At 43.3% G+C, this 27130-nt stretch overlaps 1 long non-coding RNA gene across 2 annotated transcripts; it reads left to right on the plus strand.

The window, feature by feature from the left end:
• The first annotated feature begins 271 nt into the window (after positions 1 to 271).
• Positions 272 to 26860, plus strand: LOC116661522. 2 transcript variants are annotated; one of them, XR_004317405.1, is made up of 3 exons: positions 272 to 521; positions 25896 to 25971; positions 26690 to 26860. It is a non-coding gene; the product is annotated as an uncharacterized LOC116661522 (long non-coding RNA). The 2 variants fall into 2 exon arrangements; XR_004317406.1 differs by lacking the exons at positions 25896 to 25971; positions 26690 to 26860 and adding exons at positions 5104 to 5203; positions 8547 to 9761.
• Positions 26861 to 27130: the final 270 nt, after the last annotated feature.

Below are 27130 nucleotides of genomic sequence, written 5' to 3' on the forward strand. Positions count from 1 at the left end.
GAGAGGGAGACCAAGAAATACGAAGCCTACTCTCGGTCCTCCGGGAGCTGGCTCCTTTCAAGGGTCTGGGCAGCCCTCGCAGGGAGGCGGAAGGTGACAGGAATGGGTTAAGGCTTTCAAGCTGAGGAGGGGAAGGCAGCAAGGATGCTTCATTGATCCAACCTGTGGAGATCTGAAGCTCGGTGCTGACTGAGCTCTGACTTGCTTGATACTGTTTATATGATGAATAATAAAATAATTCTTGGGTGACTCACTAGCTATCTGCAGAGCCTTATCATGGCCTCGAGTGAAAACACCACTGACTCCTTAGTAAGAAAGGGGCCTTTCTGAGCAGCTGTCTTGCCGCAGGACGCCATGAGGAAGCACGGGCTGAGCGGGCCCGGCCTCCCTGGCGCTGGCATGGCGCTGGCATGGCAAGTCAGCGGAGGCGAAGCCCGCCCCGGGGGGAGCCGACGGCCTGGGCTCTTGCCGGGTGCTGCGCCCGCGTCGACACTGAGGTCCTGGGTAGAGAGCGAAGCCAGGTGAGCGACGACGGACGGACGGGAGCGCTGGGCCGGCCTGGGGAAGGAGAGAGGGGCTGGGGTGGGGAAGGGGGTACTGGTGAGCGGGGGAAGCTGCTGGAGGGTAACCAAGGCCGGGTTCCCACTTGGAAGCCAGGGCTGGGTGGGAAAGCAGGTCACTGAGGGCGAGGAGGTGTGGGAGGCCTGGGTGTGTCCCGGAGGATGGGGTGCTGGGGGAGCACGTCTGCAGAGGGGCGAGGCCACTTGGTGGTGGAGGAAAGCTGCTGGAGAAGAGGGAGGGTCCAGGCGAGGGAGAGGTGGGCGGGAGCCAAGGGTGGCCTGCTGGGCGCTGGGAGGCCCAGGAGAGGGGAGGCCGGGACGGCAGACGCTTGAGCTCACTGCTGCTTCTGGAGACTGAAAACCAAGCTGTATTTCTAGCCCTGGTGGGGTCTGTGGTCTGTGGGGCGCCGGGCCGAGCAGGGGGAGGCTCCCTGTGATTCGACCTCACAGCAGCAGGGCTTGGGCTGGGCTGACGGTGGCTTCCACGTGCTCGTGCTCGTGGTTCTGGGCCCAGCGAGGAGGGACTAGCAGAAGCCCTGAAAGGAAGGCAAGTCGCTTCCGGACTCACGAGCTGGCTGGCTGGGGAGGAGCCCAGCCTCTGCTTGGGGTTCCTTCTTGGGTCTTCATAAGCAGGACGAGCCTTGGCTTCATTTAACCCGGACCCTGTTACCAAAGGATGGAGGGCATCCATCCAAGTCTCCAGACCCAGATTCCTTCTCCTTGTCCCTGGACGAAGCGAGGGCCACCTTTGGCACAAAAGGCACTTTCTTAAAGGAACAGACACAAACTAGGTCAGTTTCAGGGATGGAGTGTTGCAATGCTTTTAGGGAGGAGCAAATGGGTGTCGCAACAAGGGATGGGTGGACAAGCTCCGAGAAAATGTTCCCCGCCCCCACCCCCACTCTGCTTAACTTTCTCTTGTTTCACATCGGAGCTAAGGGATGCTCAAAAAATATTTTTTTGGTTATTATCTTTTATGAGTGAGAACTATTTCCCCCCACGCGCCTCTTTCCATTTGGTTCCCAGTAGTAGTTTGGGATTTACCAGCAATGATCTCCAAGCTTTGTGGAATCGTAGACCTGCAGGGCCCTTCAGACAGTAACTTAGGGTAAAGGAAGCATAAATGTTCCTCTGCTCTAAAAGGCTGGAGCTGCAAGGGCCCTCCGAGGTCACTCTTAACTGATGGGGAAGCTGAGATTGGGCTTTGCTCGCGGTCTGGGAACAAAGTCTTTCAGAAGCCGTCACAGAGCGTTACAGGTGTCCTTCCGAAGACCTCTGGGGAAGCAGAGCGCATCATTTTCTTTGCCATCGTCCTGTGTCACCATTTCTGAGGCTCAGGAAGTGTGTTTGATTTATCACACTTACATTTTATTTATTGTCTTACAGAGTAGGGGTCTTGGTAAGGGGAATATCATTCCAATACAATTTTGGGATAATTGGATGTTACCATCTTTTCAACTGCGTGTGGGTGGGGGCTGAGAAGTGCACCCAAAGGCAAGGCTATGTTTCGCCAGAAGCTTCCCGTTTCACTGGAGTCCGCATCCATCTAGAAAGACTGAGCTGGTTGCAAATCAAACTTGTAAATAAGCTTTAAAAACACCTTGAAGCTCGTAGATGTGTTTACCAGGTGACAGTCTCTCTTCCTCATCCGAATACCTAATTCTTTTTACCCGTGTCTCTTTTGTGGTACTTACAATGTTCTCTGTTGCGTTCTAGTCATTAATTTAATACATTGTGTCTCCTGTCCTGGAACTGTGTCTGCTTGGTTCATCAATGGCTTGAACTTAGCAGGCACTCCTGATGCAATTATTGGGTTAATGACGCTTCCCACAGTGGCAAAGGTCACCCTTTGTGGGTCATGCTTGTACCTTCTCGCCAACTCACTTAGCTTCCATCGGCGATGGATGAATTTCACTTTGGAGCTTAGGATTCGCTATCATCATTATTGGTTTTTTTTTCCCCCTCAAATCTCTTTGCAAAGAAAATCTAATAAAAAATATAAAAATGAACAGGTAACATCTTTTTCTTTTGGGACTGTTTTTGGATGTTAATAGGTGTTAATAGGTGACCCTCCAGACTGTGTATTAAGATGAGTATCGTAATTCTAATCTCAGAGAAATCAGGTACTGACTTAATAGAAAATTCGCCCCACTCCTTGCCCACTAAAGGCTGCCCAAGGAGGGTCATGGAGGGGATGTGGTAGTGGGAAGCCCATATGGAATCTCACTTGGTGGATGAAACTGGTCCCCCTTGAGGCATATTCCCATGGGATATGCTGGAGCCTCGACCCCGAGAATCAGCCGGTTGGCCTGACAGGTTTGAAATCTACTTGGGCTCCGAGGGAAGTGTGACCTGTCCCCATCTCCTCTCCATCCTTGTTCATCTGATGCTTGATGGTAAACCATGAAATCAGCACAGGATACGCTCATCTGTCCTATCAGGCAGGGGAATTCGACTTTAACCAGTGGAAGGGAACCTTTTGTGAGTTTGCTAGCAGCCTCTCACCAGAGTCCAAATTCAAACATGCATCCCAGGTCGAAGTCTTCATTTTTTAAGGAATACATGGGCCACATTGTATGTCCTCTCACAGTGATGCCCGTCAGCTTGGGGGCCTGGAGGCGAGGCATCAGGATTCAGTAAACAGGTCCCAGGGGAGCACATGCTGTTGAGGGGGCACGAAACACTCAGGCTCGCTGCTGAGCCTGTGAGTGTTTGGTTTCTGGGATCTGCGGCAACAGGCTTTGGGAATGGCTCTCCATGGACCACGCCTGGCAGTTTGTTGTCACAGCTCCCGCGGTGTACAACCTGTTGGCTTGTTTTTTTTTTTGGTAGGGATGGTTGGTCTGGAGGGGAAGGCTGGTGGAAAATAAAGAGCAAGAAGACAATCCCCCTTCAATTCCTAATGTAATAGTGAATTACTTGGGGGTGAGTTGATGTGGAAAAACACCAAGCACTCTAAAATCCTAAAGCAAGAGGGATTATTGAGAGATCGTTGGCGTCCTTTCATGGGCTGAACCACAGCTAGAACTTACTCGAGGTTGCGTGGAGGTTGTGAATGCAGCAAATCCCAGCCTCTACAAGCGTATTCTGCCAGGGGCGTCCAGCTAAGGTCCCCAGGTCTGTGTTTCTGAGCATTTTTTTCATTAGTTCTATGCTGCTTAAAGCCCGGGGATGGGTGGGAAAAAGCAACCCAGTTCCTTTTCGGAGCCAGACATAAGTACGACTGTTTCTCTTCACGCAGTGCCCTGCTGATTCCGGATTAGGTGCCAGTATCAAAGGGCGTGGTTCCTCCCACAGCTCAGAGTGCTGGCAGGCACTTCCACGTCGGGTCCCACAGCACTCTGGGGGGATGGAGATGGGGGGGAAATAGCAGAAACACAAGTGTTTTTGTTCATTGGAGGAAATGGGGATGTGTACCGAGGGGGTCTGAAGTTGCACCTGGAAATGGATGCTGTCAAGCGTAGGAGTCACGTTGGGGGCGGGGAGTCATAAGGGCACAGCACAAAGCCTACAGCCGTCCACTCCTGGCTCCGCCACCTCCTGGCAGTTTAATTTTAAGCAAATTAAATCGTCAACATTTAAACAAATTTTTTTCTGACTTCACTGTTTTTTTTTTTTAATTTATAGTTGATTTACAATATTGTGTTAATTGTGGGTGTACAGCATAGCAATTCAGCATTTTTGCAGGTTATATTTCATCATGGGATACTACAAGATGCTGAGTATAATTCCCTGTGCTATAGAGAATATCCTTTTGGTTGATCTGTTTTATATATAGCGGTTTGTGTCTGTTAATCCCATACTCCTAATGTGTCCCTCTCCCCTCCCCTCTCCCCTTTAGTCACCACGAATTTGTTTTCTACATCTGTGAGTCTTAAACAATTACATTTTTAGTGATATTCAATCATTTAAATTAACATTAAGCAAAATATCATTTCTTAACAATAACAGCGGTTTCAATGGCAACATCAAAAGACTAAATAAAATACTTGCCGACTGTTGTAAGGATTGGAGGTAGTGCAATGCTTATCCTCAAAGCAGGACTTCTGGACTCTTGCCTGTTGGATTCTCAACTTTGAACCGTCATTTTTTTTTTTTTTTTTAATCCATCGTTTCTGTTTGTAACAGGCAGAGGGCTTTGGGATGAGATCGCTTAGGTCTGCGTCTTGGCTCTGCTCCGTGATAACCATGTGGACACAGAGGGGTTTCCGATGGGAAGCTACTTTCTCCATCTGGACGTGGCCGTGATGAGACCTCCCTCTTTGCATTGCTAGAAGATTGAGGGGATATGCTTGTGAAACGTTTAGCAGAGTCCTTGCGTGTGTTAAGGGCTCAATAAATAGGGTTAAGGATCTGGCTCTTGTTTATGGGCTTCACACAGGGGGTCTGCTGTTACGGGGAGAGGGGGCAACAGCTCACCCCATCTCTGCACAGTCGGGGCAGGGTGGGCTTGCCATAGGGGCGGGCAGGGTTAGTTTCCTTCCACTTTGCATCCATCACTTACCAGGTAGTTATCTAACCCTCTTACCTTTCTGTGCCTCAGTCTTCACGTCTGTAACATGAGGGGAGAAATCGTACCCACTGCACCCGGTCGCCATGAGGATGAAAGGGCTTCATGTACACAAAGCCATAAACAGCTCCTGGTGAGTGCAAAGCACCCAGCGCACGGTAACTGTTTTATTAGGCGACTCACTTAACACATCTGGGGGCAGTTACAGTCTCAGCTCTTGGAGGAAAGCAGTTTCTTTTCTGTTCCTATGGCCTCTGGTTATTACAAATTTTAATATGATACAATCCCTGCTGTGGTAGCAGACTTTTTTTTTTTTAATGTCATTATGGCTTCCTGCCATTGACACATCATTGCTGACATTAGTAGGTGTAGGAAAAATGTTGTGGTCTGATCTATGGAGCAAAAATATTTGTGGGAGGCCCCTTTGATTAGCTTTATTACTGCGTTTAATGCACTGCACATGGGCAGTCAAACATGTTTGGAAAGAGGCCGTATTGGTTTTAAAGACAGATGATCTAAAACTAGCTCTCATTCTATTGTGGATTAGAGGAATTCCAGCTAGTGTTTCCAAGAGCTGCCACCAAATATTTGGTGGTATTCTCCCTGTGACTCCCAGAGTTATTTTGACTCTCCCCTCCCTGCCTGCCCACCCCGTCCCCCTGCCCCCATCTTGCCCTGGGTCTCCGACATGGATATAAAATAACATATCTGAGTTTTCATAGTTTAGATTTTATTTGTGTCAAATTTACACATGCACATAGTTTAGAGTCAGATCACAAGATTTATGATGACAGATGGCAGTCTCTCGCCAATACCCCTTGCTATGGTCTGAATGTGGACGTCCTCCCCAAATTCACAGGTGACAGTGTTAGGAGGTGGGACCTTCGGCAGGTAACTGGGTTGTAAAGGGGGATCCCTCCTGAATGGGATTAGTGCCTTTATAAAAGAGACATCACAGAGGTCCCTAGGCACCTTCTCCTAAGGGAGGACACAGTGAAAACTCTCTGACCCAGAAGATGGCTCTGATTTCAGACTTTCAGCCTCCAAAACTGTGAGAAATAAATTTCTGTCATTTATGCCACCCGGAATGCAGTATTTTTCAGTAGCAGCCTGGATGGACTCAGACACCCTCTTACATGTCCCTGATCCTCAGTTATTCATCTTCACCTGCTTTAACTATTCTTTTTTGATAATAACCTCCCTTATCTCTAAGTAACAGGTTTCTAAATGCTCTTTCTTTATTTTTACTATTGGGTATTTTCTCTTTTCTTTCCACTCTCAAAAATTCAAAGATGAATTTTTCTCTTTCACCAAACCTGCACCTCACCTGCTTTCCAATACCTCTTGCAATATTTACTTCCCGTCTCCTCCATCCTCTCAATAAATTATGTAGTAAGTGAAGTGATGTTACTCTGACTATCTAAATGCTAATCATAGCTGGGACATTTGCCATACTATGATTACCTTGCTTTCTTGCAAAACTTTTTGATTTTCCTGGAGTTAATAATTGCCTTGTTTTTACTTAGTTTTTGTTTTTTGTTTTAAATGATCACTGATCCCCCAAACTTCCTTTCCCTTGTTTTAATCCCCTCTCAAGATATTCAGATTCATCAGGTACATTCTTAATTCATTGTTTTGAAAGTTCTCTCCTGTGGTCACCAGTCTGGTAACTGCTTTCAAGCTTTGGAATCTCCCTTCCCTTTATCTGAGAGAGTCCCTTTCCCTTTGGTGGGTTTTGGCACCAGAACCCCGTCTCCTGGTCCCTAAGTCTCTATGTCTTCTTGTTTCTTTCCTCGCTTCGTTTGCTGGAGAATCTCCTGCAGTAGTTTCCTTAGGAGGGAGATACATTTTTGATTCTACCTATGTGTCTGAAAGTGTCTTTAGTCTATCCTCAAACTTAATTACAGTCTTAGTGTTACAATTCTCAATTGTAAATAATTTTTCCTAAGCATTTCCAAGGCATTACCCCATTGTCTTCTAGCTCTCAGTGTTGAAATCGAGATGCCTCCATCTATTTGGATTCTAAGTCCTTTGTATATGTTTCTTCTTCCTTTTCTCAATATTTTAAGATTCTTTTTGTTGCTGTTGTTGTCTCCAGACTGAGACTTCACCAAGCTGTGCCTTGGTGTGGGTCTCTTTTCATCTGCTCTGCAGGGCAGTCAGTCTCTTTTAATCTGGAAACTCATGCTCCTCTACCTGGGAAACTTTCTCAAATGATTTATTTGATAATTTCACCCTCACCTTCGTCCCCTCTTTTCTCTTTTTCTGGAATTCCAGAACAGATCTCTGATTTTCTTCTCTGCTCTCTCTTATTGTCCATCTTTATGCACTATGTTCAGAGGCATTTTCTGACCTTAAGTTGAGATTTTAATTTTTGATGTCAATGTTTTTAATTTTCAAGAGCTCATCGTTGGTTTTCCCTACCGTAAAAGAACACTCTTCTTTATACATCAGTGATGATATAACTTCATCTTCCTGCGTAGTTTTTCTTTTCTTCTTGATGCTTTTCCCTGTTTGCTTTGGCCTCTGCTTTTTTTTGTTGTTGTTATTAAAGGCTTTTCCTTGAGTGTCTGCTGATGCCTTAAATTGGACTGGATGTAATTCTGTGCTACCTTCTACACTTTTATATAATGACATTCCTCGTGTGTCCCCTGCGTGCTAAGCATAGTTACTACACACGCCATCTCTGCGAGCTGACTCGTCTTCAGGAGATGAACGTATGGCACACAGTTGAGAGAAGGAAGTGGGCCCTCTTCACCCCATGCCCAATCTATCAGTTCAACACGTAGTTGGAGAGGCTGGGTCCTCCTCGACAGTCTCTCTGTAAAATGCCCATGTTGGCTAAACCCTCCAACCTTTAAAAGATAATCCTGAAAATCAGTGTTCCGCTTAGAACCTTAGCGCTGGAGGCCAATGTAGAGATGGTCCAATCCCTGTTTATTGATGAAGATACAAAGGCCAAAGCTGGGAACTGACTTGCCCTGGTTTGCACACCAGAACCCAGGATGTTGCTTGTAGCCACAAGTGGAGGCGGAAAGGTCTTACTTATTTTAAAGAACAGTTTGGCTGAGAGTTTGTTGTTCAGAGTCTTTATGAGAAAGGTACACAGGCCTTTATTCTTCTCTGTCTGTGGCTGGGGAGGTAGAGGACTGTATATTTTTTCCCATGGAAGAGGGCAAAGATGATGTGCATGGGATAGAAAGTCGTGTATAAAAATGGAATCCAATTTTGTAAGACAGGAAAAATAGGTAGGAAAAAATGACAAGAGAAATAAACATTATGAGAAAATGAGAGAGAGAGAGAGCGAGAGGAGAACCTCCTTCCCAGCTGAGCTCTGGGAGGTAAGAGGTGAAGTCTCAGGGCTGCAACTGTGCTCAGCACCATGGCAGCAAGAGCCCAGATCTGGTGAGCAGAGAGGAGAGCCTTATTGGAAAAATTATTATTTTTCAATGAAAACCATTCCTGGCATCTTTCAGAAGCAGCTGGACGATGTAGCGTTGTCTCCGATGTTGAGAAAGCAGAAGAACCCATGTTGGCCTCCTCCATAAGCAGCAGAGAAAACTGTGTGCGGGCACCTTTCCCTGGGGGGGCTCCTACCTGCGAGACAGATGACAGGCTGAAGGACAAAAATGAATGTCCACAGACAAACCCACAGTGGCCGTGGGTCTGAAGTAACGCACACTCTCACAACTACACCAGAGGCACAACCTTCAGTGGAAACGGCTCATCTGGGTGGTTGGCCAAACCACCCATTTGGGTGGGAGAAAGAAGCTGCGTTGGATTGACTTGCACGGCTTCCGGTCTCTCTAGCTGCGTTTACCAGCAGGGGTTGCCTTGATTTGTGTAATTGGGGAAAAAAAAGAAGCAGCTCAATAAAAAGCATTTGGTTCTGTGTCTCTACATGAGCAGTTAACAAATTAGCACAGGGGACGCTTTTGCAAATGAGAGATTAAATTTCTTTGTTTAAGTTGGAAATCTCCCTCCATCTCTGTCAGCAAATGTGCAGTAACATTCTTTCTGTGTTGGGCTGGCTTTCAGTTCGTTTGTTATTTTTGTTTCTTTTGTTCTTCCTACAGGCCTTCAGAGTGACCATCTTTCTCAGAGTAGATACAAACTCTTGCCTGGGGCTAGGGTAGACTTCCTGGGGCAGGGCTGGGAGTGGAGTGGAAGGAGGGTTGCCAGATAAAATACAGGATGCCCAGTTTAATTTGAATTTCAGATAAACAATGAGGTGGTTTTTTATTTTATTTTATTTTATTTTTTTAGTATAAGTATGTCCTAAATATTGCATGGGACATACTTATACTAAAGAAATTCCTTGCTTACCTGAAATTCACATTGAACTGGGCACTCCTGTATTTTTATTTGCTCAATTTGGGCAGTGGCAGAGTCTCCCCTAGTGTGGGAAGGAAGTTTCTATGCCTGAGACATCCCAGGGCCATAGGAAAAGGCAGTTTTTCCTACCCTCTTCCTCTTTGGCTGCACCAGACTAGATTTTAACCTGCATCTGAAACTTGGTTTCCCTCTGGGCTGGGACTGGGGTGTGGAGAGTGAAGCACTTGCCTTGGGCACAAACACAGTAATCGAGAGAGAGAATTAATGCAATATTAAAAAAAAATTAAAAAAGGAATGGTCCTGGCTTTATGAAAATTTTTCATATTTTAAAATCTTAAATATGATTTTATCATAAATATTTGGGTTAAAATTTTTTATTAAGGTTAAAAATATTTCATCTTTGTTTTTAAATTGAAGTACAGTCTTTTTTTTTTTTTTTGGTTAGGTTTTTTTTTTTTTTTTTTTTGAGGGGCGAGGTTATTAGATTTATTTATTTATTTTTAGAGGAGGTACTGAGGACTGAACCCAGGACCGTGGGCATGCTAAGCATGCACTCTACCACTGAGCTATCCCCTCCCCGAAGCACAGTCTTAATTACTGAGTTTTTTCCACACTGTTTCCTGTTTTCGCTCCCGAGGTGGAGCGGTGGAAAGGAGTGTTAAATGCAAGCTTGTAGTTCTATGAAGAGCAATGCCAGAATTCGTCATTTAAAATTAAAATATGAGTTTTTCACTTTATTTGACCTCTATTTACATATAGACTTGGGGAAACCTGTGGTCTTCCCTTATCAGCTATAATATGGTGGTTACTTTGAACCTGAGTGAAGTTTCTTCCCTCCATTGCCCTGATCTTTGCCTGCGAAGATACTTTTTGGTCCTGATTTCCTTCTTTCAAAGCAATGGTATGGTAGCTCACAGAGAAAAAAATGTGACAATGAATATATATATGTTCATGTATGACTGAAAAATTGTGCTCTACACTGGAATTTGACACAACATTGTAAAATGATTATAAATCAATAAAAAATTAAAAAAAAAAAGGCAATGGAGATTCTGGTGTCTTATATTTTTTTTAAACCTGAGGATAACATCTGAGGATAAGACCCTGGCTTTGTTCAGTGGCGGAATCGTCCCAAAGAAGCTTGGGTGCGTAGGGGCAGGATGGGTTACTGCGGACTTAACGACTATTAATATCATCTTATGCGGTACTTAAAATGCCATGTGTGGGTTGTTATTCAAAAAATGTTCCTGCATTATTAGTTGACCACTGCAGATGTATGAAATAAATGCGATTTAGCAATGCAAATAATTAGCATCCATAAGGGGATAGTTTTTTTTAGCACATGTACTCTGTGGGATCTAGGAATCCTTGCTAACCACGGGTTTTGCAAACCATGATTGGTGTACGTAAACCCCGAGTTTGAGTCTCGGAGCAAACGTAGTTAATGGTAGTAAGTTGTAGCCTCCAAAGGCATACGATGTTCACACTACGGCCATGTGTGTCTGTACGTCTTTCTTGCCATGCATAAAAATGAACGGAAAACCAGACATTATTAGAAGATTAAAAAATACGGAAGAGGAAAAGGCCAGGGCAGGCCTGACATGGGTTAAGGAGTGAATGAATGAGTGAGTGAGCAGAGTCGGGGCCACACACGGGAGCCAGGGTGTGGAGAGGAACCCAGCCCAGGACGGGTGCTGACAGCCTGGCAGACTCATCTGGCCGCCGGGTTCGACTCCAGTCCAGTGGCCTGGCAGCGAGGAAGAGCTCAGATTCTTGTTTCCACCCCCAAAACGCAACCGCTGCTTTTAGTTTTGCATCATTTAATATCTTCTCAGTATCCAGAAGAGAGTGAACGATCGGTCTGTTTAGAAGATAGAGAGGATCTCAAAAATAAATATGACGTGTGGCGCGCTGATGGATGGCGCGCACGGAATTTCTGAGCTTGTGAATGAGCGACAGGGATTGAGCAATTTTATCTTCGTGTGCTTAGCCTAAGAAACTTGAATTTGAGCAAAGAGCAGTTGACAGTGATGTTCCCCACAGAGTGGTTTATAAACACTGCCAGCTGCCCAAGTACAACAACAGAGGAATGGGTAAGTAAATGATGGAACAATTGTATAATGAAATGGTGTGCACTTATTTAAAAAATCCTGTAGAAGAATATTTAACAAGGCGGGGAATGTCCATTCTATTATATTAGATAAAAAAGTTTACAGAAGATAAATGAAGTACTATCACATTAAAAATCTATCAATTATCTGTCATCTGCTTATCTACAAATTATCCATCTATCCATCCATCCATCTATCCATCCATCCATCTATCCATCCATCATATCTATCATCTATCCATCCATCCATCTATCCATCCATCATATCTATCATCTATCTATCTATCTATCTATCTATCTATCTATCTATCTATCATCTATCTATCCATCCATCACATCTTTTTATCTATCCATCTATCCATCCATCCATCTATCCATCCATCATCTATCATCTATCCATCCATCCATCTATCCATCCATCATATCTATCATCTATCTATGTATCTATGTATCTATCTATCATCTATCTATTTAGTCTAATCTATTTATGTCAGGAGGGAGAAAAACCTAGAACCTACAGCAAAATGTTGACAACAGCAGTTTTCATGTGGTGGTGGGACTATAGATTGATTTTATTTTTCTTCTTTACCATTTTCATTATTTCTGTTTTTTATCATAAGCCTATATTACTTTATAATTATTAAAAAATAAAAGTTTTTACATGTAAAATTTAAAGTTTCATTTAAAAAATTACTTTTTTTCATTTTTAAAGAGGAAAAAAAATCCAGATTACGAAATAGTTATATGGAAAGTGATCTGGATATGCGTGTACGTCATACACAGAATATGGATTGTAAAGAGATAACCAAGATGTATACCTTTTCCATGTGTGATGAGCTTTCAGAAGATTAAAACCTTTTTTCCATATCTTGTACAATTTGCACAAGAAACATGTATTATTTTTGAAATCAGGAAGCAAGGTACAATAAAAGTGAGTCCATGTGTAACAGTGAAAAAAGAAGTGTATTTGAATTATATGTAATAATATTCTTTCTCTCCGTATTTTTCCACGAAAGACTCCCAAGACAATTTTATAAGAGAGTTACAAACAAAAGATAGCGCAAACTTTCTGTTATTCTTACACCTCCATCACCACATAGACTTCTGCCTACTGTCTTTTCATTAGGACTTTCTCCATCCCATAGATAATGGCTAGAAAACATTAATTTTTTTTATTATTATTTTTTAAATTGAAGTATTGAAGATTTACAATGTTGTGTTAATTTCTGGTGAACAGCATAGTGATTCATTTATACATACATATATATTCCTTTTCATATTCTTTTTTCTAAAGCACACAGATATGATCAAGTTAAATCTCTGCTCAAAAACCTATGAATTCTTAAAAAATTAAAAAAGATTCCGATTATAATCAGAATAAAGCCCACTTGTTTTTGCCCTTATTTAAGGCTGTTTACTGTCTGATAGAAATCCAGTTTTCTCCTTTCAGACTCCGCAAAATTTACTTGTTCATCAACCAATGTTTAGTGAGTTCTCCCTCTGTGTGGGACACCATGCTGGGTGCTGTCTCTTCTAGTCTGACTAGACAAGGCAGCTTTCTCATTTATGACCTGGGATTACTCATCACAGTGTCTCCTCTTAGGCCACTTTCTTTTCATGAGTATTCTTCCCTGCACTTCTGCTCTCGAAATCCTACCCACCCTTTGATTCCCCCGCCAAGGGGCCACCTGCGAGTTGCAGCTGGGGATGTTTCTGTTTTCTGAATCATTCCTCGTTGGTACGTTTCTCACAGCGCTTGTCACACACTGCTTTCCACTAGAGCTGGCAGAGGCTGGCTGGGTCACAGCGATGATCGTGCCGGGGCGGGGCTGGGGCTGGGCAGGGTAGAGGTCCGAGGATTGCTCCCAAGAAGGCTGGATATATTCGCGTCTCTGCTGGGCCAGGCCTGGGGTCGTTCAAAATAGCATATTAAAAACAGCCATCATTTCATTATATTTTTAGCTTTGGTATGAGATTTGTCTGGACTTTAAAAATCAGAGTATCTAAAGGGGTGTGAATTAAAAATTGTGACTGCTTTATGAGATTGTATGGATGTTTCTATAGCTGTTGAATGAATGAATGTGGAAGAATGAATGAAGAACTGCTTTCCCCCATCGTGTACATTAGAGTTCACCCCTGGTGTTTTGCGTCCTATGGGTTTTGACAAATGTACAATGACATGTATCCACCATGACAGCATCTCACTGCCCTAAAAATCCTCTGTGCTTCACCTCCTCACCCCACTCTCCCCTCAACCCCTGGAAACCACTGATTTTTTTCCTGTCTCCATAATTTTGCTGTTTCCAGAATGTCATAGAGTTGGAATCATATGCTATGTAGCTTTTTCAGACTGACTTTTTTTTTCTCACCTTGGGACATGCACTGAAGTTTCCTCCATGTCTTTTCATGGCTTGATAGCTCATTTCTTTTTAGCACTGAATAATATTTTCTTGTCTGAATGTTCACAGTTTATTTATCTGTTCACCTTCTGAAGGGCATCTTGGTTGTGTTCAACTTTTGGCAATTACGTGTAAAGCTGTTATAATATCCATGCGCAGGTTTCCCGTGGGCAGGTTTTCCTAGTTTTTAACTCCTTTGGGTAAATACCAAGGAGCGTGATTGTTGGATTGTGGGGTAAGAGTATGTTTAGTTTGATTAGAGACTGCCAAATTGTCTTCCAAAGTGGCTGTACCAGCTTGCAGTCCCACCAGCAACGAGTGAGAGTTCCTGGTGCGCCACATCCTTGACGACTTTTGGCATTGTCAGGGGTCTAGACTTTGGCCATTCTAATAGGTACACAGTGGCATTTCATTGTTGTTTTTATTTGCATTTTCTTGATGACACATTTCCTTGATGCACATCTTCCCATATGCTTCTTTACTACTGGTATGTCTCCTTTGATGAGGTGTCTGTTCAGATGTATTGCACATTTTTAGAACTGGGTCATTTGTTTTCTTGTTGAAGAACTGCTTTTGATCACAGTGTGCCCGTGGCTGTGATGGGCAGTGAGTTCCAATAATTCCAAGTTCCAGTGACTTAAAGATGACACTGTCCATCACTCTTCTAGGTGAAGGTGACGCTGTCCATCACCGATTTGCTGATGTGACAATTGTTTTTGCCAAGCAGGGTTTTTTTTTAAATTTTAAAATAGTTTTTTTATGTGACATGTATAGATAATAAATTTACCATGTTGTAATAAGCACTTTGAAGATTCAGGCTTAGTCTAATTCATAATTTGTTTCTTTCAAAGCAACTTGTACAATTTCCTACAATAAAGGGGGTCTAATATTTATTCGTTGAACTTAACAAAAAAAAATCCAGTCATTGAAATAGTTCCATTGTCCTTTACTGCGCCTGCCATTTAGAGGTATGAATAGTATGACTAAGAAGATTAATTTGAAAATATTAAGGGGGAAATAACAGGCCTTGTTTGTTTCTATCTTTTTTAGCTTCAGGAGCAGAACCCTGGGGTAATCATTTTTTTTCAGTCCACAGTACACTGTCAGCATTGGTTTTCAAAGGCCCCACTCTTTTTTTTTTTTTTAACAGCAACATTATTTATAATTGCCAAGATATGGAAGCATCCTAAATGCACATCAATAGATGAATGATGTGGCATATATGTGTAATGGAATACAACTCACCCACCAAAAAGAAGGATATCTTGCCATTTGCGGCCCCTAATGCACTTTTTTTTTTCACTTCAAAAACCAAAATTTTATAACTGGCAGAAGACTGGGACCTCCACGGGTTCCATGCTGCACAGAGAGATTCAGATTTAGAAGAGTGTCTGGTGGCTAAAGATGCAGCGTAGAACCCATTTGGGGTGGTGCTGAATGGTGGAGACCCTGGGTCCCCAGAGGCGGAGCTGCTGGTGGAAAAGTTGACCTCCGTGGAGGTCCTGGTGCTCTGGAACTTCTCCTGCAGAATTTGGGGAAGACTTTAGGCTGGATATTTTTCAAGCCTGGTTCTCTGGCCTTCTGGGAGCTTCTGGGAGCTACCTCACAGCTTTTAATAACTTTGCTGCTCAGACCAGTTAGAGTGGGTTTGTGGCTTGCAGCAAAGGGCCCTGGCAGGTGCAGACCTCTCTCTGGGTGTACCAGTAGCCTAGTCCTTCCCACCCAGGCTATATTTAATCTACTACAGAGATGACTTCAGCTGGCGTTGGGTCCTGCCAGAGCTGTCTCTCGACTGGGAATGAGCCATCTCCCAGCCCTGCAGGGCAGCAGCTGCAGTAAGAAGGGCAAACTTATACACTGGGCTGAAATCCAAATTTTTATGGACGTAATTATGCCAGAATTCAGGTCACCCTCTAGGCTGGGTTGACTCACAGTCCGTGATACACAGGAAGGAAAACACCGTTTGAGCTGCTGTGGGGGTGCTTCTTGACTGTACTTTGAAATGTTGTTTAATTATTTGTCTTCTTCCATTTACCTGCAAATTACTCTGTTCATCCAAGTATCACCTTTACCTGCTTGAAAAATAAATACCCCAAATGACTAGGCGTGAAGGGCTATAATTAAATGATGGAATGCCCTGATGGGCACCTCAAGAATGACAGGGAGTTGGTGATTTTCTAAAAGAAAACTCTAAGTTTCAAACTATTAAAAAGGTCTGAGGTGACCAAATTTGTCTACTTAGGCCTCAAAAATCATTGAACGAGATCGTGGGTACATCCTAGCCTGAAAGACACTGACTTAGGTATTTTTGTTGGTTCTGTGTTTTCAGTGTTGAAACTTCCCTGCCTTGCGCCCTCTCTCTTCCCAGCATTTCTCGGTCTATCTGAGGAATGGGACAGTGCGGCTAACTCAGTGCTCTTGTGAGTTGCCTTGTCTGAAACACTGGGGAAGTAAAGGAACGCAAAATTAGCATTTAGTCAGGAAATAGCACATGGAAGCCAAAATTCCCTCTGCCAGTCCACTTCCCCTTTTCCACTGGTTATCTTGCTCGTGGTGGACGAGCATGCAGAAAGCTTCTTGGTTCAGATGTCTCCATAGTTTTGCCATTTCCAGTTGGAATCATTCAGTAGGTAGCCTTTTCAGACTTTCTTCTTTTACTTAGTAATATGCCTTTAAGTTTCCTCCATGTCTTTTTTTGGCTTGACACCTTATTTCTTTTCAGTGCTGAATAATATTCCATTGTCTGGGTGGACCACAGTTTATTCATCCACTCACCTTCTGATGGACATCTTGGTTGCTTCCAAGTTTTGGCAATTATGAATAAAGCTGTTATGATATTCATGTGCAGGTTTTGTGTGGACATAAGTTTTCAGCTTGTTTGGGTAAATACCAAGGAACATGATTGCTGGATTGTATGAGAGTATGTTTAGTTTTGGAAGAAACTGCCAAACTGTGTTCCAAAGTGGCTGCACCATTTTGCGTTCCCATCAGCAATGAATGAGAGTTCCCATTTTTCTACCTCCTTGCCAGCATTTGGTGTCATCAGTGTTCCAGGTTTTGGCCCTTCTCAAGGCATGTAGTGGTATCTCATTGTTTTAATTTGCGTTTCCCTGATGACATACAATGTGGGGTATCTTTTCGTATGTTTATTTGTATCTTCTTTGGTGAGATGTCTGTTAAGGTCTCTGCCCCATTTTTAAAATCAGGTTGTTCATTGTCTTATCATTGAGTTTTAAGAGTTTTGGGGCAAATATTTTCTCGCAGTCTATAGCTTGCCTTCTCATTTGCTTAAAGATTTTTTTTTTAAACAGTTAGACACTGTATTTTTGGTGTATTTTATTTGTAGGTTCCGTTGAACTAGATGTTATAAGATAGTCACTTAGAGAAGGTAAAATTATTAAGTTTGGTATAAAATGTAAGATTTTGGTCCCTTTTCCTGTCCATACAGTTACTCTAACCCTTATGACTGGGCACTTACATCTTCAGACTAAGCAAACCATAAACACACCCAACCAATAGGAACCCGGAACGCCTTAACTATCAGCAGCCCTCAGAAGATGGTTTCTGCATCCATCAGAACGCAGCAAACAAGCAGTAGAGGCTGGATGTGGCTCCACATCAACACCGTATATTTTTATTTGTGCTTCCTCAGGGCTCCTGAGTGTCGGCACCTCTCAGCGTGTCATTCACAGTGTGTCATTCCTCTTCCACCTCGGTTTCTACCCTATAGACTTGGTTTTTTTGGTTCCGCCTTCTGAACTCCAGGATTGTGTGTATAAAGCAACGAGGTTACCCGAATGGTAAAGGTGAATTGATTATCAATTAATGATGGTAATAAAATAAGGCCGTGCCTATGGTAAAAATACGTTAGGTCACGCGTGAGGCGGGAAAACAGGTGACGTGAAGACTGTCCCTTCCTTCTCGAGGTCCTTTCCCTGGAGCCTTACCTGCTTTTCTCCACCCTGGTGGTGCTCCCTTTCCTCCCTCATCTCCGAAGGATGCTGCTTCTTGCTCTGGACAGGGAACGGGGAAGCATCAGGGTGAATGTCAGGGAGAGCCAGGCAGGAGAAGGGGGCGCTGCCTTTCGAGCACACACGTGATGGGCTTACACACAAAGGAAATCCCCACAACCTTTAAAAAAGATTATTTCACATCGTGTTTCACCACCAAAAGCTCACCAAGGGAGCTTTTGTAAAAGCTGGGACTGGGGCGGTTCTGAGTTTGTCTTGCATTAGTTTACGTGAATTCAACCCTTTTCCAAATCCTGCTTCCTGTGTTTCCCTCTGGAGTCCACTGTCAGCAGCCGAGATGCTCCTGTGTGGATGAACTTCAGATTGGTCTCCGTGAAAAGTGTTTCTGTTTTAATTTTATTTTTTTAATATTTTAAAAATTTTAATTGAAGTATAGTCAGTTTACAATGTTGTGTCTATTTCTGGTTATATGTGGAATCTAAAAAAAAAGACACAAATGATTTACAAAAAGGTGTTTCTGGTTTTGACATTTGCTTTGAAGCAGTGAGGTTGCTGGTGTTGACAACACAAATACAGATCAACAAAAGTTGGTATCTGCCTGTTGGCTTTTCATTATTATCAAGACTCCTTTAGGAGAATAATGGAATTAAATGTTTTCTTGGTGGGGGCTCTACGTATGTGTTTCTCCTGACACTTTGACCAGCAAGTGCATTATTAGTGCTGTGTGTATCTCTAGTTCTTTCCCATCTCTAGGATTATTCCATAGCCTCAAATTTTTGTTTCCTCTTCTCAACTTCAGGACAGCCAAGGCAGTTATCTTACTACCAAGTTGTCAGCTTACTACCTTTTTGTTTGTTTGGTTTTTAAAGGAGTATCCTTGCAACCAACTAACAAACCCATGGTCTGACTGAAGGGGAGGCTACTGTTGGGTAGCACAGAGAGAGCGCGTTGCATATTCAGAAGATTCCCGTGCTCCCATCAACCTAGCGGCCGGGGAGGATGAGTGGTGCCTTGTTCGCTTGCCTTGAATAGAGAGCGGTCCCCACTGCTGCCATTGGGAGTGTACTTGAGAGGGTTTTAAGTAAATACCACCATGGGGCCAGTGTGAGCAGACTGTCAATTTGTATTTATATGATGTGTGACTGTGCTGAAACAGGCATCATGAATCATTCAGGATTACCCTCATGGAGAGCCTCTAATTCTGCCCGAAGGATTAGGGAAACAGGGTTCAAATGCCATTCATCAGCCTCGTCTTTCAGGGAGCACCAGTGAAGTCACCCAGCGCCTGACCTATCATTGAAACACTCCATCTCCAAGTCTCTGAGAAAGGTCACCTAAAGGTAATGGAATATTTTTGTCAAGGTGGCATAGCCATGCCCCCTAAGCTGGTTTGGGAAAATATTTTCTGGGGCAGGAGACACAGGAGAAGGGGGAACTCATGGAGCATGAAAGGAGAGAGATGGTTCAATGCCCTGTGCATTTCTAAAAAATGTCTTCCTGGATGATAGATATTAATGTCGTTTTGCAGAATAATCCCACTGACACGCACGTTAACGTCTCCCCGAAGGAGACTCAGTTCACTGTCAAGTGGTCGCTAACCACGCAAGCAAGGAGGAAGTTTTTCAACAAGTGGTTTGGAACTCCTTTCCTCTTCCGTCTTCTCATGTCAGAGTCTGAATAATATCTGGATCGTGTCTGTGCCCAGCAACCTTTTCTTTATTCTCTTCATCACCCTGGGTGTTTGCGTTGAGAGCAAACATATTTAAATATCTAACCAAAATTTCAAGGGAGAAGGGACTTCAGTGAATCACCAAGAATGAGAAGGGGGAATAGCAGAATTCAACATAAGAGTGAAGTAGCCTAGATACAGGATTTTACGTTTGATGGTTGGCTTCAGTCACCTGTACCAACACTTCTGTGGCTGCTGTGAAGCTGTTTTCATCACGGCTGAGCTGTCAACAGCTTTTGACACAGTAGACGGCTCCGTGAAATATTTTTTCCACATCATGGTGTACACCTTTGGTTTTCCTCCTACCACGAGTTACACATTCTCAGTTTCTTTGCTTCTTCCTCATCTACCTGACTTCCTGGTGTCAGGGTGCCCTAAGGCACCTTCCTTGGACCTCTCATGTCCTCTGTCAGGGCCCCGAGAGATGCTCTTTTGTCTCATGGATTTAAACCTCAACTGTGTACTGACAATTCCCACGCTGACGAGTGCGCCAGTCCGGACCTCTCTTCTGAATTCCAGACTCACATTTCTGCCTGCCTACTAAAGATTTCCACTTGGTTTCTTGAACTGAACATGGCTGACACTGATTCCAAATTGTCACCTCTCCAAACCTACTCCCACCACAGACTTTCCCATCTTAGCTCATGTGAACGCTATCATTTTTTGTATCTTAGGTCAAAAATTGTTTATACTCTAGCACAGATCAGGGTTGTGTGGAGTGAGAAAGCTTGTTTTTGAACTTCCAAATGTGGTTTGAGGTTGTCCGATTAAATGCTGGCTAGTGTCCCACGTCCCCAGGCGTAATGTCAGCAGACGGCAAGCCTCCCGGAGAAAACCAGTGTTTGGTGTGGGAACACTGACATCAGATCTGAGGCTCTATCCTTTACAGGTGGGGTGGTCAAATAATTCTTGAGAGACATGTTATAATTTACAATAAGACGGCCTAGATATAAAGGAACTTCTTGTATCACAGAGTGTTTCACCATAAGTCAGACTGGGTCCATGGATTCCACTGTTTTCTTGGACGCCATTGATACTGGGGCTCCAGACAGCTCCAAATTAGCATTAAAATAGGACTGATGCTCTAAGAGGTCTTGTATTCATGGGATTATACACATAAAATACACATAATATATATTATGCATAATCCCATGGAAAGCATAAAAAGAGTTAAAAAATATATTTCTTTCCCCCCAATATGGAGAATTTTTTCAAAATCCTCTTAACAGGTTTTATGACCTCCACCTTTTTTTTTAATGGATGTACTGGGGATTGAACCCAGGACTTTGTGCACGCTAAGCACGCGCTCTACCACTGAGCTGCACCCATCCCCCCATGACCTCTGCCCTGATGGTCATCTTTGTGCATAAATCCTGGTTCATATTTCAGATGGCTACTTTAGGATAGATTCCTTGAAATGAAAATACTGGATTAAAACACTTCCAGGAGCATTTGAAGGTGCCCGATGCTTATTGCTAAATCGTGTTTCAATTTGCCTTCTTCTCTGATTGCCGCTGTTTAGAGCAAACAGAGCTGTGTAGTTATGACAAAAATGGGGGCGGGGGTGACCTTTCAAGTCCCATAACCAAAGGGCCGAGGATGTTAAGGAAGGTGAACCTGATGAGCTCTCATGAATTTTTGTATCACAGAAGAACTGAGTGGAGCATGGGAGGAAGTTAAATCGGAGAGTGGAAACTAACGCAGGATGTAGTTAATGTTGAAAGAATTTGACGTTCAAGGGTAGAAGTATCCACAACTGCATGCGTGTTATTATTCCCATTTTTATAGATGAAGAAGTGGAAGAGGTTTAAGTTATTATGCCCGCGGTCACGCAGTGTATTAGCGACAGACCTGGTTCCAGTCTCTGTTCTCAGTTCCTGCTCTGTATTACCCCTCAGTGTTTACAAATCTTGTTTCCACTACTTAGCGGTTCAAGGCGTCACATGTTTGCTAAGCAAGATAATTTAGGGTGGGACAGAGTCTCTCCTAACATAGCCAGCTATGGAACAACTGGCCAAGACCAACCTTCCTCTGCTGCTGAAGGCAATTGGAAAGCTCACATAACTGGTCAGCATATGGAGGCCTGTGGGGAAATCCATCACACCACCAGTGTATGTACAGCTTGTGGGCTAAGAAGAATTTTTAAATATTTTTAAATGGTTGAAAAAAATTTAAAAGAAAAATACTATTTCATGACACGTGAGAAAATTATATGAAATTAGATTTTCAGTATTCATGGATAAAGTTTTATTGCAACCCAGCCACACCCATTCATTTACATCGTTGAGCAGTTACCACAGATACCTGATGGCAAGTCTAGAGTTTTTACTGCCTGGCCCTACACGCAGAAGTTTGCTGACTTCCGGTTTAGTTCATAGACATCATGTCTCAATGATCCAGATTCTGCTGACGTCTGAAAGCTCCATGCGTGTGAAATGACACCAGTGACAGTCCTGTTTTCCACTTATCAGTGTGTCCATTAAACATTCTTTGATTGTGTCTGGTTATTGAAGCAAGAAAAAATGGGAAATTTTGCCACTTCATCTTCAGGGTTTGTTCTGTACCCAAGAGTCTTATTGCCATGATGTACTGGCCATGAAAACCTTCAACCATTGGTTTCAGAGCAGGTTTGGAACAGGCGTCTCACGTCACTTGAGAATCAGCTACCGTTATGCATCTTTTTGGCATTTGAATGTGCTTGTCAGCTGAGGGACTGGTGGGTGGACATGAGGATCCATGTTAAGTCTATGACCAAATGGACTATGTGATTTAGAGCAGTCCATTGTGTGAAATGTATTTCTCCTCATTTATATATGATCATTTTTCTGTATTTTAATCTTTTTTTGCACGACACAATGTTCGACATTTGTATCTATTGCTAAATCATCACCACAATAAATCTAGTTAACATCTGTCATGACACATAGTTACAGACTTTTTTCTTCCTTGTGATGAGAATTTTTAAGATTCTCTTAGCACCCTTCAAATACGGCACTCAGTATGATTAACTATAGTCCTCACACTGTACATCACATCCCCATGACTTATTTATTTAACCACTGGAAATTGGACCTTTTGACCATCACCCATTTCACCCACCCCTCACCCCCCATCCCCATGGGCAACATTTACTCTGTTTTCTGTATCTATGAGCTTGGTTTTTTGTTTCGTCTTCTTTTGTTTTTTGGTCTTTAGGGTCCACATATAAGTGAGAGTCCCTTCCTTTTTTTTTTTTTTTAACACCTCAGGGCAAAGGAAAAAATACGTATGTATAAACTGAGCTAGATAAGCAAATAAATATTTTTAAAATAATAGAATAAAGGCTACAGGAGAGGTATGATGTTCTAGAACTGCCAGTATTCAAAAACAAAATGGTGCACACTTTGGAAACCTGGTGTGCTGGTCTCATAAAAATGATACTTCTGTTGAAAACAACTAAAATGCCAGGTAAAAAGAATTGTAATCTCCTTAAATCATCAATGAGCTGGGAAAAATTTCAACAATAACCAGGCCAGGGACTGAATGAAGTGGGGAACCACAGAGAGGCAAGCAAGTGAAACAGTGGGCCTGGCTTTTGCCCTGAGGCTGTATGCCAAACTGAGTAAACTTGAACTTCAGCTTTGTTGTTTTAAAGTGATGTAATAGTTCTATTTAAAACTCAAAATTGACAGTATGCTAGAAATTACATTCTTTGTAACTGTGGAACATTATAATGTAAAATTTGAACATTAACTTTAAAATGTGTAAGGGAACATGTAGTTTTTTTAAGAATCCTTTTGGGGCTGTGCAAATAAAAATATGAAGAATCGTGGGTAAGACAGGATTTAAAAATATATATATATATGTTCACAATCATGATCAGTTTCCCGACTCTCTCCTCAATCACGGAGTGGAGTTAGGTTTACAGTTTTTGGCTACTGAATGCATCAAATCTGTAATTGTGACCCCAGGAGCACTATTTTCTGTTACTGCCTTAAGTTTTATCTGCAAGACCAGGTAGAACTAAGCTCAAAGAGGTAGCGTGTTATTTAAGACGACCAGCATTTCACAAAGAAATACTCATGTATAAAAAAGCCATCAAGAGCATCCGTTTGGTTTAAAGGGCAATTGTTACCTTAGCACCTGCTAGGAAACCAAGCAATGGCATGTAGTCTCTGATATACTTATTACAACTGTAGCTTGATGCACTAATATAATTGAAGGTGATAAATACAGTAGAAAAAATTAATATATTGGTGTTGGGGGCAAGGTGACACTGTGAACTGGATGTCACTCAGTGAGATACTGTTAGTCATTGTACTCACGAACATGATTTGATTTGTAGTAATTACATCTGGGACCATCATTAGGGCTCTTGATAAAAGGAGTAAACACAGGGTCCGCTTTTTAGGGCTGTGAACCTCTAACTGGTGACATCGCACCCTGCCTCCTCTGGAAAGCTAGTAGTTCTCACCAGAGGGTCATGGCTACAGGAGCCAGCCTTCATGACAGCCCCCGATGGTCCCTGGCTTGGGACAGTCACGCACTTGCAGAATCCCCCCTCGCCCACCTTGTCTCAAGGTTGGTTGGTGTGACCATCACGTTTAGCAGAAGTCGTATGTCACGGTTTACTTCTTCATTAATCAAGTTATACAGAGGCTAAGGAGAGCTGAGAACAAGGCCATGTGTAGTAGAGAATGGGGTTTGGTATGATTTACTTGGCTTTTGGATCAAATTCAATCCAATAATAACACCGATGCAAAGAAAAGACAGAATCCGAGGCCCGGAGAGACCAAGAATCCATAAATTGATGTCTCCTTGAGTCATTTACATTAAACGTACACGTGGATCACAGAAAGCTTGCCTAAAACTGGCAATCACTCCATCTTAATGTGAGTCTGGAGAGCAGACTCTCTCATAAGGTCTCCCCCTGAGTGCTGACTCGTCTCTGTTGAAGTCGCATGGCAAGTCATTTTCGTTTGAACAAAAGGACGTCCCTCTCATCTGTAAGTGACCGGTCATAAAGGTAAATGTGAATAGACCTCATGCACGGTTTGAAGACCACCAGTTAATTTGTGATTGACTGAAGGATCCACCCCTTTTGGCTGACAGAGGGCAAAAGGGAACTTTCCACTAAGTGAGTGTGTCTGTTTCTTTGCTTCTCACTCACTCTCTATAATATTTAAGTAGTTATCCAGTGTAGACGGAAGAAACCGAGGCGTCTCCATGTGACTGTAGATCACTGGGGCGAAGCGTGCGTTCTACCTGAATAAAAATAGGATCAAAACACAGAATATACTGACACCTGATGACGCTCTGTAAATTTACCTGTCAAACTTTACAGTTCTTTCTGCTTGAACACGTCCTTTCTCCCACTGATCAGAATGTTTGGGGACCATCTGGAATTATTAACTAAAAAGAACAACTCCCTCCCCGATCGCTGTAGCTTAAGTTAGTCCTTTGTGGGTCACTGAGGTTTACGCTGTTTCTTGGAGTGGTCCTTAGGTTGCCTCTGTTCTGTGGGGAACGTGGTTGTCCCACGTTTAGGTAGTAAGTGGCAGCTGGTAGGTACCTTGCCGACACATGATGGTCTCTGAACGTGACAGAGAGTCCTAGCGTCGACCTAATGGAACATCCTCGTTTGCAGATATGGAGACAGACGCCGTGCGGTCAGCTGTTCAGCGCCCCACAACCCACTGGCGGCGAAGGCACACTTAGGATCGGGGTCTTGGTGTGCTGGCTGTGCTGTATGTCTGCAGTCACGATGGTGACTGCAGAGCAAAACCTGCTTGTGACTTGGGTCTTGCTTTCTGACGCTGAATATCCTGATGTTGGTGTAATTATTCAGGCAGTTAAAATCTCAGGCATATTGTGGCTCATAAAAACAAGCATCTTCTCTGAAGAAGAAGGTCATTCTGTAATCAAGGCGGGGGCTAAGTCCTTCAACAGGTTTCTCCCACAGACTTCCCAGAGGGTTAAATGACACTTTCCCCATCTCACTGGCTTTAAACTGTTGAGCTAAGATCTTGACCCGTGAACATACTGTATATCAAGTGGCTCGAAACACAGCAGGGGGGAAAATCAGCCTTACTGCATTTTCTGGTAGGAGAACATCCTTAAATTATATCGAACTCTTGCCTTATAAAACAGCACATGGCTCTCCGGCTTCAGCGGCCGCTGCCTCACCGCGCAGGCTACTTGGAAAGTAATTAAATTGAACAGACACTGGCCTTGATTTAAAGTCAGAGGGGGAAGCAGTTAATTGAATAGAAATGACAGTTCTTCTTTTTTTTTTTTCCAAGGCTAGGCCAAGCTGAGAGACAATGTAAATATTAAAAGGGAAACAGCCCTAAACCATCATGATGAATCACTTGCTTGGTGAGTACAATTTATTTTATTTCACTTGATAAGCCAAGGAAACATTCGAGTCCTTTGTCATTCTCAGGGCTCCTTTCTCTCCGAATAGCAGTTGGACTTGGTGATTCTTTGTCACCTTGGTGTCCAGGCTTTCAAACCTTCTCTCGCTGGAGTCTTCTGGTCTGTTTTCAGGTTAAAGGGGCGTGTGTGACAGAAGCTGGGAAATAAAAGATGGAATTGTTTTCTTGTCATCCTGTCCCCTTGCCACCTGGCGACCGCGATTCTGTTGAGTGGAGCTAGATAATCATCATCTCAATGCAACGTGCTCCTTTATTTCCTGGGGGTCAGGCACCAGGAGGACCAGGAGGGCATAAGATCTGTTGAAACGTGACCCTCTTTGGAGCAGAGTCGTTCCACAAGTAGAGGATTGAAGGAAATGACTTCAAGGGGAAAGTTCCTGGAGTTCTGAAATCAATAGCTCACAGTCAAAATGCTCATTTTCAAGAACAAAGTATAATTAAAATGTGCCCAGAGGTGAAGGAAGAGAAGGAACTTCCTTATCAAGTGATAGATATAAAATAAAAATCCAAAGTGGAAAAAAAAAAACCCCTCAAGTTGCAACTCTGAATTTTGCTGTCATAGAACGGTTTGGAGCTCTAAGGACATTTACATTGCAAGTCTTTCTAGCTTGCCCTACTCAATTTTATTTCCCTTTTCGTGATTTCCTTTCCCTCTCCAGCCAAATTCTTAACCTTGTGCACCTCCTGGGAGAGATGGCCAGGACACTGTTGGATCCGTGCAGAAGAGAAGACGGGGGCTGGAGAGTCGTTCCCGGTGATTCTTCCGGAGCTGTTTGGAGTGGAAATCTTTTCACCTTTGCACTTAGAATAAAACAGCCCAGCATTCACAATTAGACGGCTTCTGCATACTCTTTGGCAAGCAAGGGCTTCTGCCACAAAGCCCAGTTTTCTAGTCTGAAGGTCAGGAAGAAGGCCTGCATAACTCCAGGCGAGGTACATGTAGGCATGGAGGAATGACAGGTGACCAGTGGAGACTCTGGTGAACTTCTGGCTTTGCTGCTGTTTAAGTGTCCCTTAGGGATGATGCCAACTTCCTTCTTTAGACCACAGTTTCCTTATGGCTGCAGAATGAAAAGACCAAGTGAGGTGATCTCTAAACT

This window comes from Camelus ferus, chromosome 35, assembly GCF_009834535.1.
Source record: "Camelus ferus isolate YT-003-E chromosome 35, BCGSAC_Cfer_1.0, whole genome shotgun sequence".
NCBI classification, from domain to species: domain Eukaryota; kingdom Metazoa; phylum Chordata; class Mammalia; order Artiodactyla; family Camelidae; genus Camelus; species Camelus ferus.